The sequence below is a fragment of the Lactuca virosa genome, chromosome 5, assembly GCF_052849685.1.
Source record: "Lactuca virosa cultivar CGN04683 chromosome 5, Lactuca_virosa_CGN04683_v6, whole genome shotgun sequence".
In the NCBI taxonomy this organism is placed as follows: domain Eukaryota; kingdom Viridiplantae; phylum Streptophyta; class Magnoliopsida; order Asterales; family Asteraceae; genus Lactuca; species Lactuca virosa.
In genome coordinates this window covers 308,372,987-308,384,065 of record NC_136430.1, presented here as the reverse complement: position 1 = coordinate 308,384,065, position 11,079 = coordinate 308,372,987, and the positions used below count along the sequence as shown (strand labels likewise).

The 11,079-nt window shown below is 34.6% G+C and overlaps 1 long non-coding RNA gene across 1 annotated transcript; it reads left to right on the top strand.

The window, feature by feature from the left end:
- Positions 1 to 4,720: 4,720 nt before the first annotated feature.
- LOC145110890 (uncharacterized) lies at positions 4,721 to 5,322 on the top strand. Its single transcript, XR_013710095.1, has 2 exons — positions 4,721 to 4,833; positions 4,928 to 5,322. It is a non-coding gene; the product is annotated as an uncharacterized LOC145110890 (long non-coding RNA).
- The last annotated feature ends 5,757 nt before the right edge of the window (positions 5,323 to 11,079 follow it).

Below are 11,079 nucleotides of genomic sequence, written 5' to 3'. Positions count from 1 at the left end.
AATGATTTGCTGACTCTACCCCGCTCAATGCTAACAGATCCACTGATATCCCTTCCTGTCAGCAACCCTAAATCAAATTTGAGGAAAAGGACCCCTAAACCTCCATTTTTTCCGGCAACACCACAATCACCACCGATTATCACCTCCCATCCATTTCCTCCCTATTTAGCCTCTCCCGTATTCTCCATCTCATCCCTAACCACATGTAATTTTTCCAAACCCAAATCCTCATATGCGGAGATTGAACCGATGTGGGTGGGGGGAACTCATTGGCTCTGCAACAGGAACAACAATGGAGTTGAACCTGAGATAAGGTGGGGACAATAGTAGACATTGGTGGCTGACGGTGGGTGGTTCTTTCCCACCACTGATGGTTATTGAACCTCCATGAGCATCATCATCATCATCATCAAACCCACCACCGATCACCATTCTCTTACGTATTTCTCATATGCCCCAAACGTGCAACACCATTGCCACCCTATAGCTCTGTCTACCACCATTTAACCATCCATTAACCACCGTTACTACCATCTCAACACCACCTCCTTACACCGCCACCCCTGTTCACAGTTATGGGTTTTGTGAGGGCTTCCACTTGTTGATTTCAAGAGCTTCTTCATGGATAAATGAAAGAACACACAGACACACATTCACTTGCAAATCGATTATAGAGTGTGTGTGTGTGTTTATGTGTTCGTCATTTATCTGCAGGTGTGTGGGTATTTGTGTGTATATGTTTTTGTTCCTATAAGTACACTTCGTGGATGACTTAAAGATTTTAAGGCTGCAATACATGATTTATGTATCCCTGGTAACAAGAGTAATGGATCTGTGTCCTTGGTTTAGTGGGTTCGAGCCTAAAAGGCATTCGATTGCTTGGAATGTGTAGAAATGGCAAAGTGTACCAGGAGAGAGAGAGAGAGAGAGAGAGAGAGAGAGAGAGAGAGAGAGAGAGAGAGAGAGTCCTTTTTTATTTTATTTTTAATTATTAAAATAAATAAATTAGTATTAGATTTAAAAAAAATGAAAGAAAAATGGAAAATAAATACCCCAAGGGTATTACAGTCTTTTCACTATTTGGAGGGACCAAAAACCCAACGAAACTAGCTCAAAAGGACCACCAAACCAAAAAAGTCGTGGTTTGGACTAAAACCCCAAAAAAATGCACACCACAGAGACCATTTTTGTAATTTTGGATATATATATATATATATATATATATATATATATATATATATATATACACACACACACGTATTCATATATGAATACACTTAGTCATATATGAATATTATCTATTCTGTCGTCCCCGTACGTTCCTCCATTGCACCGGTACGTTGGAGGGTTTTGCGGCAAAAAGAAATATGTGGCCCGGTGGTAATTGCGTTAGTTGCAGTGGTGGTGGTTTATATTCACGTATGAATATTAAGTTCCTCCGCCGCGTCGATAAGCGGGAGGGTTTTGCGGCAAAAAATTATATATAAAAGCATTTTTCCTTTCACCACATTCATTTGAAACTCTCATGACTTTTGAATTTTTTGCTAATAATGATTATAAGTTGGTTAATAAGGTTAAAAAATATCAAACCTAAAGTTTAATCATATATAAACTAAATTTAAATATTAAAATAATATATTTACTTCTACTTATAAAGTTATACCTTTAACTTATAACATATTATACTTAATTTATTAGTTTTAATATGTTGTTGTATGTAACCATTATCATTTTAAAGATACAATTTTTGAACAGTTTTGATAAACACTTATATTGTTAATTTAAATATTTCAACTTAAATATAAATTTTAGTTCAACTTAAGAAAACCAAAGAATATTTTGTAAATAGTTAAAAGTGATAAATTGTAGTGTCTTTCTAATAATGATTATAAGTTGGTTAATAATGTTAAATAAACATCAAACCTAAATTGTAATCATTAAAAAACTAAATTTCAATATTAAAATAATATATTACATCTATATATAAAGTTATGTCTTTAACTTTTAACATATTATACTTAATTTAGTAGATTTAATATGTTGTTGTGTGTAAACCATCATCAGTTTAAAGCTACAACTTTGGAACAGTTTGGATAAAATGTTTAAATTGTTAATTTAAATATAATATTACAGAGTCAACTTAAATATAAATTTCAGTTCCACTTACAAAACTCAAAGAATATTTTGTGAATAATTAAAAGGGTTATTTCCATAAAAGACCCTATATTTTGACTTTTTTTCTTTTTAGACCTAAAACTTTTTTCTTTTCCGAAAAAGACCTAACTTTTACTTGTTACTTGTTATTTTAGACCCTAACAGGTCATTAAGTATTTTTATTTCATAAAAGACCCTACATTTTGTACTTTTTGCCAGTTTAGACCTAAAATGTTTTTTTATTTCAAGACTAGTTGTATAAAAAACGTGATTATATCATTTTAGTTTAAACATAAACATCGATTTAAACAATGTAATTATTATGCATACATTTATTTATGATTGAACAATTCTTTGTCCACGTATATTTATAAAACAAAAAAAAATGTAGTTGTAAAAGCTATTTCTTCACTACACCAAGTTCATGTAGCTTAATTTCGTCAAGGCATAAAAAACATAATTATATTTTTTTAGTTTAAATAATAGACAACGATTTAACTTTTGCATCTTTTGGAATCATATTGATTTACGCATGAAACATTTTTTTAAACCATTACACATACAATGAAATTGTATAGTATAATTTTTTTCATGAGTGTAATATAAATAATAACAAAGTGTTTTGTCTATATTTGATAAAATTTACAGTTTCTAGCTCCAAAACCTTTTTTTATATTATTGGTTTAATTAGTTTTTCGATTTCAGTTACATAAAACAATTACCAAAAGCTAGGAGTTGAATACATAGACATGTGAAGTCAAATTTCCTAACAGCACAAAAGAGATTTTGTATAATTTTAAGATCATAAATTCAATAGCCAATTGAATACCAAACACCTTCAAGTTTTTTTAAATTAAAATGAAATCCTAAATTTTATTTTGGTAATTATTATGATTATACTTAAGAATCAATAACCGCGATATACAAACACCATGTATTGATCTAAACACCATGTATACATAAGATAGATTAATAAAATGAGGTAGTAGCATAGTAGGCCAACTATTCAATTTTCTTTTTTCTACAAAAATTTCATAGTTTTCTCATTTTTGTTCATTCACCACATTCCAACCATTAATAATAATGTCAACCATCGTATTTGGATATTTAAGTGTACGATATCATTTTTGTTATTTGTATTTTCAACTTATGCTCAAATGGTTCCATTCCCATAATATAGTTTTTATGTATTTATATGTGATGTTAACATTTTTTTAAAATGTATTAAACTTGAATCTGATATATCTAAACAAAACTATTACGAATGTTTAGGATTAATATTTTTATGTATGTATTTGATATAATTATAACATATTATTCAATAATGGGCTAATGCTACAAAATATTCTATGGCTTTGGTTTAGGAGTATGTTAGTGAGTGTGTTTATTAACTGTTCTAAAAAAATCGACCAAAAAAATAATATAGAAAAGTGAGAGAGGGAAATATGTCCAAACTCACGAAATAAGTATAATAGACAAACTAAAAAAAATTATTTTGTATACAGTTTAATAAATTACATGGTATTTTTTTTCTACAAATAAAAAAAGTTATTATTATGCTAAAAGATTCTTCCTATCCATGTATTATCCATGTTACCAAAAAATATTAAATTAACATCAAACTATTAATTAGCGGTAATAATAACATTTTTTATAAACAATATATCAAGTTTAATGATATAATATATATCCAAGATAAAGTTTAATTATATCTTTTAGACAAAAATAAAATTTTGCAATTCTTCTAGGTTATATTCGCTCAAAAGATAATAGATTAGATAACATTTTTTAGTTTATACATGTATATTTTCTTTTTCGGTGTAGTCAAGAAGTACCTTATATATTTGATTTTGAAGATTATAACCAATTTTAAAGTTGAATTCATTTTGAAAAAAAAAAAAACATTTTAGGTCTAAAATGGAAAAAACTACAAAATATAGGGTCTTTTACGAAACAAAAATACCTAATTTACCTGTTGGTGACCTGCTAGGGTCTGAAATAACAAGTAACTGGTAAAAGTTGGGTCTTTTTCGGAAAAGAAAAAAATTCTAGGTCTAAAAAGAAAAAAAACCAAAATATAAGGTCTTTTATGGAAATAACCCTAATCAAAAATGATAAACTATAGTACTAAATGCAAAAACTAAATTGTAATCTCAATTTAACTAAAATATTTCCTAAAAAAATTACAACATGCTTCGTTTTTTAATAATTCGTCATTAAAAAATTACAACACTTACACATGCTTCGTTTTTTAATAATTCGTCATTAAAAAATTACAACACTTACTCATGATAATTACTATAAATTTACGTGGAGAAGTTAGGTACTTGAATACATTTACATAGACTCATATGCAACATACATTAAAAAAATTATTTGTTAGATTTTACTAAACTATTTTTTATATTTAAAACTAGAAAAGAACCAATTGTTTCCTTCACCTATACGTTTTACTAAACTACTTTTTATAATTAAAACTAGAAAAGAACCAATTGTTTCAATCGCCTATGTTTGCATATAAATACAAGCCTTGTTAGACTTGTGGTTCATTAAATACTCTCGATATGTCAAGTTAGTAAATTTTGTCTAAGAGAAAAAGCAACAAACTGGCTAGACACTTTGAATCGTATACGATCTTCTTTTGTTTCTGTTTTTTACTATTGCTTGTTTTTCATCAATGTAAGTTCCTAATTATTATTATTTTTGTTTTTACATGTTTCATCTTCTATTTTAAATGATTTTATAGTTAACAATATCAAATTTGGTTCTATAGGTCGTAAAATTCTAATGAATGACATAAAAAATGTTGAGAAAAGTGGATGCAGCAGGAGTCCGTGTATTGTAGATTGATCCAAGTCTAAAGTGGTGTTGTTGCTCTGACATGGCCTTATGTACTGACAAGGATCCTAATGCTTGTCAACTAGTATGTGGGATAAGGTTAAGGGGAATGGTAACACTCCTAGCATCTTGTCACGTTAGCTTTTTGAATGTCACCTCATATTTTCTCTATTTAACATCTTATCTTAGCATTTGGTAGGGAGTGGTAACACTCCTAAGCAGTCCATTTTTTTTTCTTTTTCTAATTTAATTAAATTACTTTATTTTTAAACCACCAAGTGTCCAATTCAAATGTGAAAAAAAAATATAAACAGATCAAAATTTGTTTTATTTGGGTCGGGTTGTTAATAATATAATATAAGAAAAAAAATATTGTATTAACATTAATAAAAAAATTGAACATCATTTAAAAATTACTAATAATATCTTAACTGTCGTTTAAATTCTCATATTAAAAAACAATGTAAAAATTTATCATTTCTAATAGTTATCCATTAAATATATATTTTTATAACTCTAGAAAGCAATTAATTATAATAAATTTACAAATAAAAGAAAACAGTTACTTTATAGATTTCTTAACTTCAAAACCATGTGCTGGTTTACTTTAATAGAGAGTGACCGGTATTGTTTATTTACTTTCAATTACAAAACGAAACTAACAAAAAGAATGGAGAAGATGAGTATTCACAAAAAAAAGTCAGAGAGAATAGAGAAATTGAAGCAGCCAATGGTGATTTGAACCGGCTTTTCACCGGAGAATAGAGTGGAGATGGCAACGACTTCGGGCGATAAATGACGAAAATGACCACAAACTATTGAAACCTGGTCCGGAAAAGAAAAATCACCTAGTTCGGTGTATTACCGGCGAAGCAAAGCTAGCACGTACCAACACCGGTGACAATAGAGTAACCGGCGCTGACGGAGATTTGTGGAGGACGGCGGCTGCTTTCGGTGAACAAAAAAACATATAATATTTGTTTTTTAGGGTTTATTTTTTTCCTCTTTCATTCTTAAAATCGATCTGTCATCTTATTGTTTTTCAAACTTAAATATAGAAATTAAGAAGAAATTGTTTGTTCACCATCTTTTATATATCTAAATTTTGTTGTGTATGGTATATGTCCGATGTTGTTGACCAAAACATTGCTTCCAATCACATTGCTTCTTCAGTGTCTCTCTCTTCTCGCCAAACATCCGACGAGTCTCAAGTAGCGAGCCCCCTAGCGAGTGCTAGGGGGCGGTGTTTCAACATTGCTAGCGACCCTGGCGAGCTCCGATGGCGAGGTCACTCCTCTTAGTCTAAGAAACAAATGTTGTGATTGAAATGTGTAATTGCTATTATTACGAATAAATATATAATGAAAAAAATAAAATATCGTTTTCCAAAATAAGATCTGAGTAATATTTTTTCTTTCAAAATAAACATTATCTTAATTTTGGGGTATTACGAAACAAACAGTAATATCTAATTATTTATGTGATAAAATTAAAAACAATTAAAAAAACATTACCTAAGAGTTGATATTCGCCTTTGTTTCTCTAAATTTCTTTGACCTAACATGGGTTTCACTAAATCTTCAAAACCGACACAATGTGGGGCTTCAACTACATTCTTCATAGAAATCTCAAATCGAAACTAGATGGAAAAGCAAAAAAAAATATACTAAATTAATTTCCAGATGAAAAATCTAATAACTCTAAACCTAGGAAATTAGAAAACAAAAAGGAAAACAAGTTAATATTCTTTTATAGATATATTAATTTTATTTTCTTTTATATATATTAATTTTATTTTCGCTACAAAGAAAAACACAATCAAAAAATAAAACACAAAACCAAATAATATTCTAATATATATTAAACTTATTTTCACTACCAGAAAAGAAAATGTTTTTTTTCAAAGTTTTGCGATTAAACCGACAAGACTATGCACATCGTCAAAAGCGAATTTTAGATCGGTTGCTTACTAGCATAATCAATCAAAACGAATGTTGTAGTAATATTAAAACCGAGAGAGTGCATATAGAGAACGTCCAAATCTGAGTTCATATGATAAAATTATGATTTTTCGAAGTTTTAGCGCAATTGTATTAGCATAGAAATCGAAATTCTAATTGGTTGATTTTTAGCCAAAACAATCTAAGCGAAAGTTGAAGATCTTTTCAATATTTGTTGATATAAAGACAGTCGAAAATGGATGTCGTATGAAAGAGTTATGATCTTTATACAAATTTTAAAGGTCTAAGTCTGTTCAAAATATAACTTTAAATATAGATTGAGAATTAACCGATGGAGTCTAAATGAAAGTTGTAGTACTTGTCGATAGATATGTGTGGATATAAAGAAAGTCAAAAACGGAGGTCATATGAAGAATATATGAATTTTTGAAAGTTCAGAAATTCGCTCGTGTGCGAGAATGACGCTACATGCGCTTATAGAAGGTGTACGCGTAGACCAGCGTAAAGATGCCACATGTTGCGAGGAGGAGGCCGGCTAGGCCAAGGCACGACATACATGTAGTCGAGGCATGTGAGAACAAGACATTTCTTATTTATTCCAAAAAAAAAAAATCATTGTTTAGATTTAATTTTCAGTATAGTATATGCATATTGCAAAATGAACATATTTATATACATAATTTTTATAAATAAAAGCAAACAAACATCAGAGTTCAAACCTCAAATTAGATAGTTTAGTTAATACATATACACAACATATTTAATTCAGCACTCTTATAGGTATGTTTAAAGGAATTAACTTTGATTCTTTTCATATTGCATCCACAAGATTAACTTTGCTTGCTCTTGTGTTATTTGACTCGAGCGCGAGTCGGTCCTTTGTATCTCGATCATTCAGTAGGGAGTTTGATATGCCTATTGGGGAGTTAGAGTGTCCGTTGCGAGTTTTCATCGCCAACGAACACGGGGTTTCTGCATCTGCAGTAGATCAAGGTTGTGTATTGGAGATCTTCGGGGTTCCCTATCTGATTGATTTGATCCCTATCCTCATGGGGGATGTATGTGTGATAATGGGTATGGGTTGGTTGAGCAGGTTTGGTGCCATGATTGATTGTGAGGGCCAGCGAGTTGTAGTTCGAAACCCAAGTGGGGGAGAACTAGTTATCTATGGAGAGGCACCAGGGTTGGCTCAGGGTTTTGTTCAGCAGCCAGGGCTCGTCAGGTCAGCACGGGTGTGTCGGTTATCTGGCTTATGTGGTTGATACCCGGGTTGGGGAGCAGACTTCAGTTTCAAAGGTTCCAATTGTCAGGGAGTGTGCTGATGTATTTCCGGAGGAGCTACCCGGTTTGCCTCCTAAGAGGTAGGTCGAGTTTAGGATTGACCTTGTGCTAGGTGCGGCCCTGATTGCCAAGGCGTCGTACCGCTTGGCACCACCTAAGATGCAGGAGTTGTCATCTCAGCTGCAGGAGTTGCTAGGCAAGCAGTTCATCAGACCGAGCAGTTCTCCATGGGGAGCGCCAATATTGTTCATTATCGGGAATTGAACAAGTTAACGGTAAAGAACCGTTATCCCCTTACGCAGATTGATGACCTCTTTGATCAGTTGCAGGGTGCATCTTGGTTCTCCAAGATTGATCTGAGGTTTGGGTATCATCAGGTGAGAGTGAGAGAGGAGGATGTGGAGAAGACCGCGTTACAGACTCGTTATGGGCATTACGAGTTCGTGGTGATGTCATTTGGGCTCACCAATGCGCCTGCTGTGTTTATGGATTTGATTAATCGGGTATGCAGGCCGATACTCAACTGATCCGTCATTGTGTTTATTGATGATATCTTGGTATATTCAAAGACCAGAGATCAACATGAGGAGCACCTTCGAGAGATTTTGGGGGTTTTGAGGAGAGAACGACTTTATGTCAAGTTCTCGAAGTGCGATTTTTGGTTACGAGAGGTCCAGTTCCTTGGGCACCTCGTTAACCAGGATGAGATTTTGGTCGATCCGGCCAAGATCGAGGCTGTGATGCAGTGGGAGGTTCCAAAATCTCCCTCAGAGATCAGGAGTTTCTTGGGTTTGGCAGGGTACTATCGTAGATTCATTCAGGACTTCTCCAAGATTGCGGTACCCCTCACTCGTCTAAAGAGGAAGGGGGTGGATTTCCGATGGGGCCCTGAGTAGCAGTCGGCATTCGAGACTCTTCGACAGATGTTATGTGAGGCCCCGGTATTGACCCTCCCGGAGGGAGTCGAGGATTTTGTGGTATTATGTGATGCATCCATCACCGGTTTAGGGGCGGTCCTCATGCAGCGAGGACGAGTGATTGCTTATGCTTCGTTGCAGCTGAAGTCGCATGAGATGCAATATCCCACTCATGACCTGGAGTTGGGGGCAGTGGTTTTTTCCCTTGAGATTTGGAGACATTATCTTTATGGGGTCCGTTGTACGGTTTATATGGATCATAAGAGTTTGATACATCTTGTGGATCAACCGAACCTGAACATGAGGCAGCGCAGGTGGCAGGACATGGTCAAGTATTATGACTGGGAGATCCTTTACCATCCGGGTAAAGCGAATGTGGTAGCGGATGCTTTGAGCCACAAGTCGGTTGGGTCTTCGATTGGGGAGATGTGTATGAGGATATATGTTGATTCTCCGCTTTTGGGTTTGATCAGGGAGGCTCAGGTTGAGGGAGTTCGTAAGAAGAACTAGAAACAGGAAAGGATCAGGGGTGAGATCAACCGGTTTTTCACGGATAGTCGAGGATTATTGACCCGGTGTGGTCGGGTTTAGGTTCCAGTTTCAGGCGGGGTCAGGCGGATAGTTATGGAGGATGCTTATAAGTCTCGTTTTTATATTCACCTTGGGGCCACCAAGATGTACCGAGATTTGAGATTGAGTTATTGGTGGTCGTGTATGAAGATGGATATCGCCTGGTATGTCGAGAGATGCTTGACCTGCAGGTTGGTCAAGGTCGAGCATCAGAGCCCACATGGCAAGCTGCAGCCTATGGAGGTTCCCATGTGGAAATGGGAACAAATCACCATGGATTTTATCACCAAGTTGCCGAAGATAGCAAAGGGTTTTGATGATATATGGGTCATCGTGTATCAATTGACCAAGAGTGCCCATTTTTTTGGCTATTCGGGAGAGCTCTTCGGCCGGAAGTTGGCCGATATATATTTCCGAGAGATTGTCACTCGCCATGGTGAAACATCCCAAAAATACGGTCCAAAAATTTCATTTTAAATTTATAAATAATACCATGGTAACCCAAAACATCTCATAAAACATAAGTGATAGTATCTCAAAACATCATATCAGAATCTTGTATCAAAATCACATTTATAAATATCAGAGTGAATCCTCTTAGGCTAAAAGTTGTGGTGTGTGCAATGCAGTCATCCCAAGCTCTTCCCCTTACTAGCGGAAGTACCTGAAACCAAAACAGAAAATTGTAAGCACGAAGCTTAGTGAGTCTCCCCAAGCTACCACATACCATACACATAAACACATATAACATACATTGGGCCCCGCCCTGCTACCTCAGGCCCCGCCCGACATCAGACTGCATCCGACATCAAGCAACGCTCGATATACATATGAGCATAACTACTAATATACAAAACATGAGCATAATCACCTAATTATAGACATGTAAACATTCCTCAGGCCCCGCCCGACATCGGACCGAAATCCGGAAGCATACAAACATTCCTCGGGAATCGCCCCGGCATCGAACCGTAGTCTGGAACATACAAATACAACACATGCAAGAATCATAAAGACATCAAGCATACTAACATTCTTCGGGTACCGCCCCGACATCGGATCGAAATCCGGAAAAACATGCAAACCTACATCGGGCCCCGCCCGACATCGGACCTTAATCCGAAACATACTATCATACATAAACGGGCCGGCCTTGGTGCCTTCGACCCGTTCCAACTGGAGGAAAACTCACCTCGTAAGCTAACTGCGAAATCTCGTGTGAGGAATCTCTGATGGCTGCTCCAACGACTCCCCGACTATCATTATTACAATAACACTTAGTCAAAATCTGATAATCCTTCTTAGGGTAAGATGACCATTTTACCCCTGGTCAAAGTCAAGCTTCTGGTCAAAGTCAA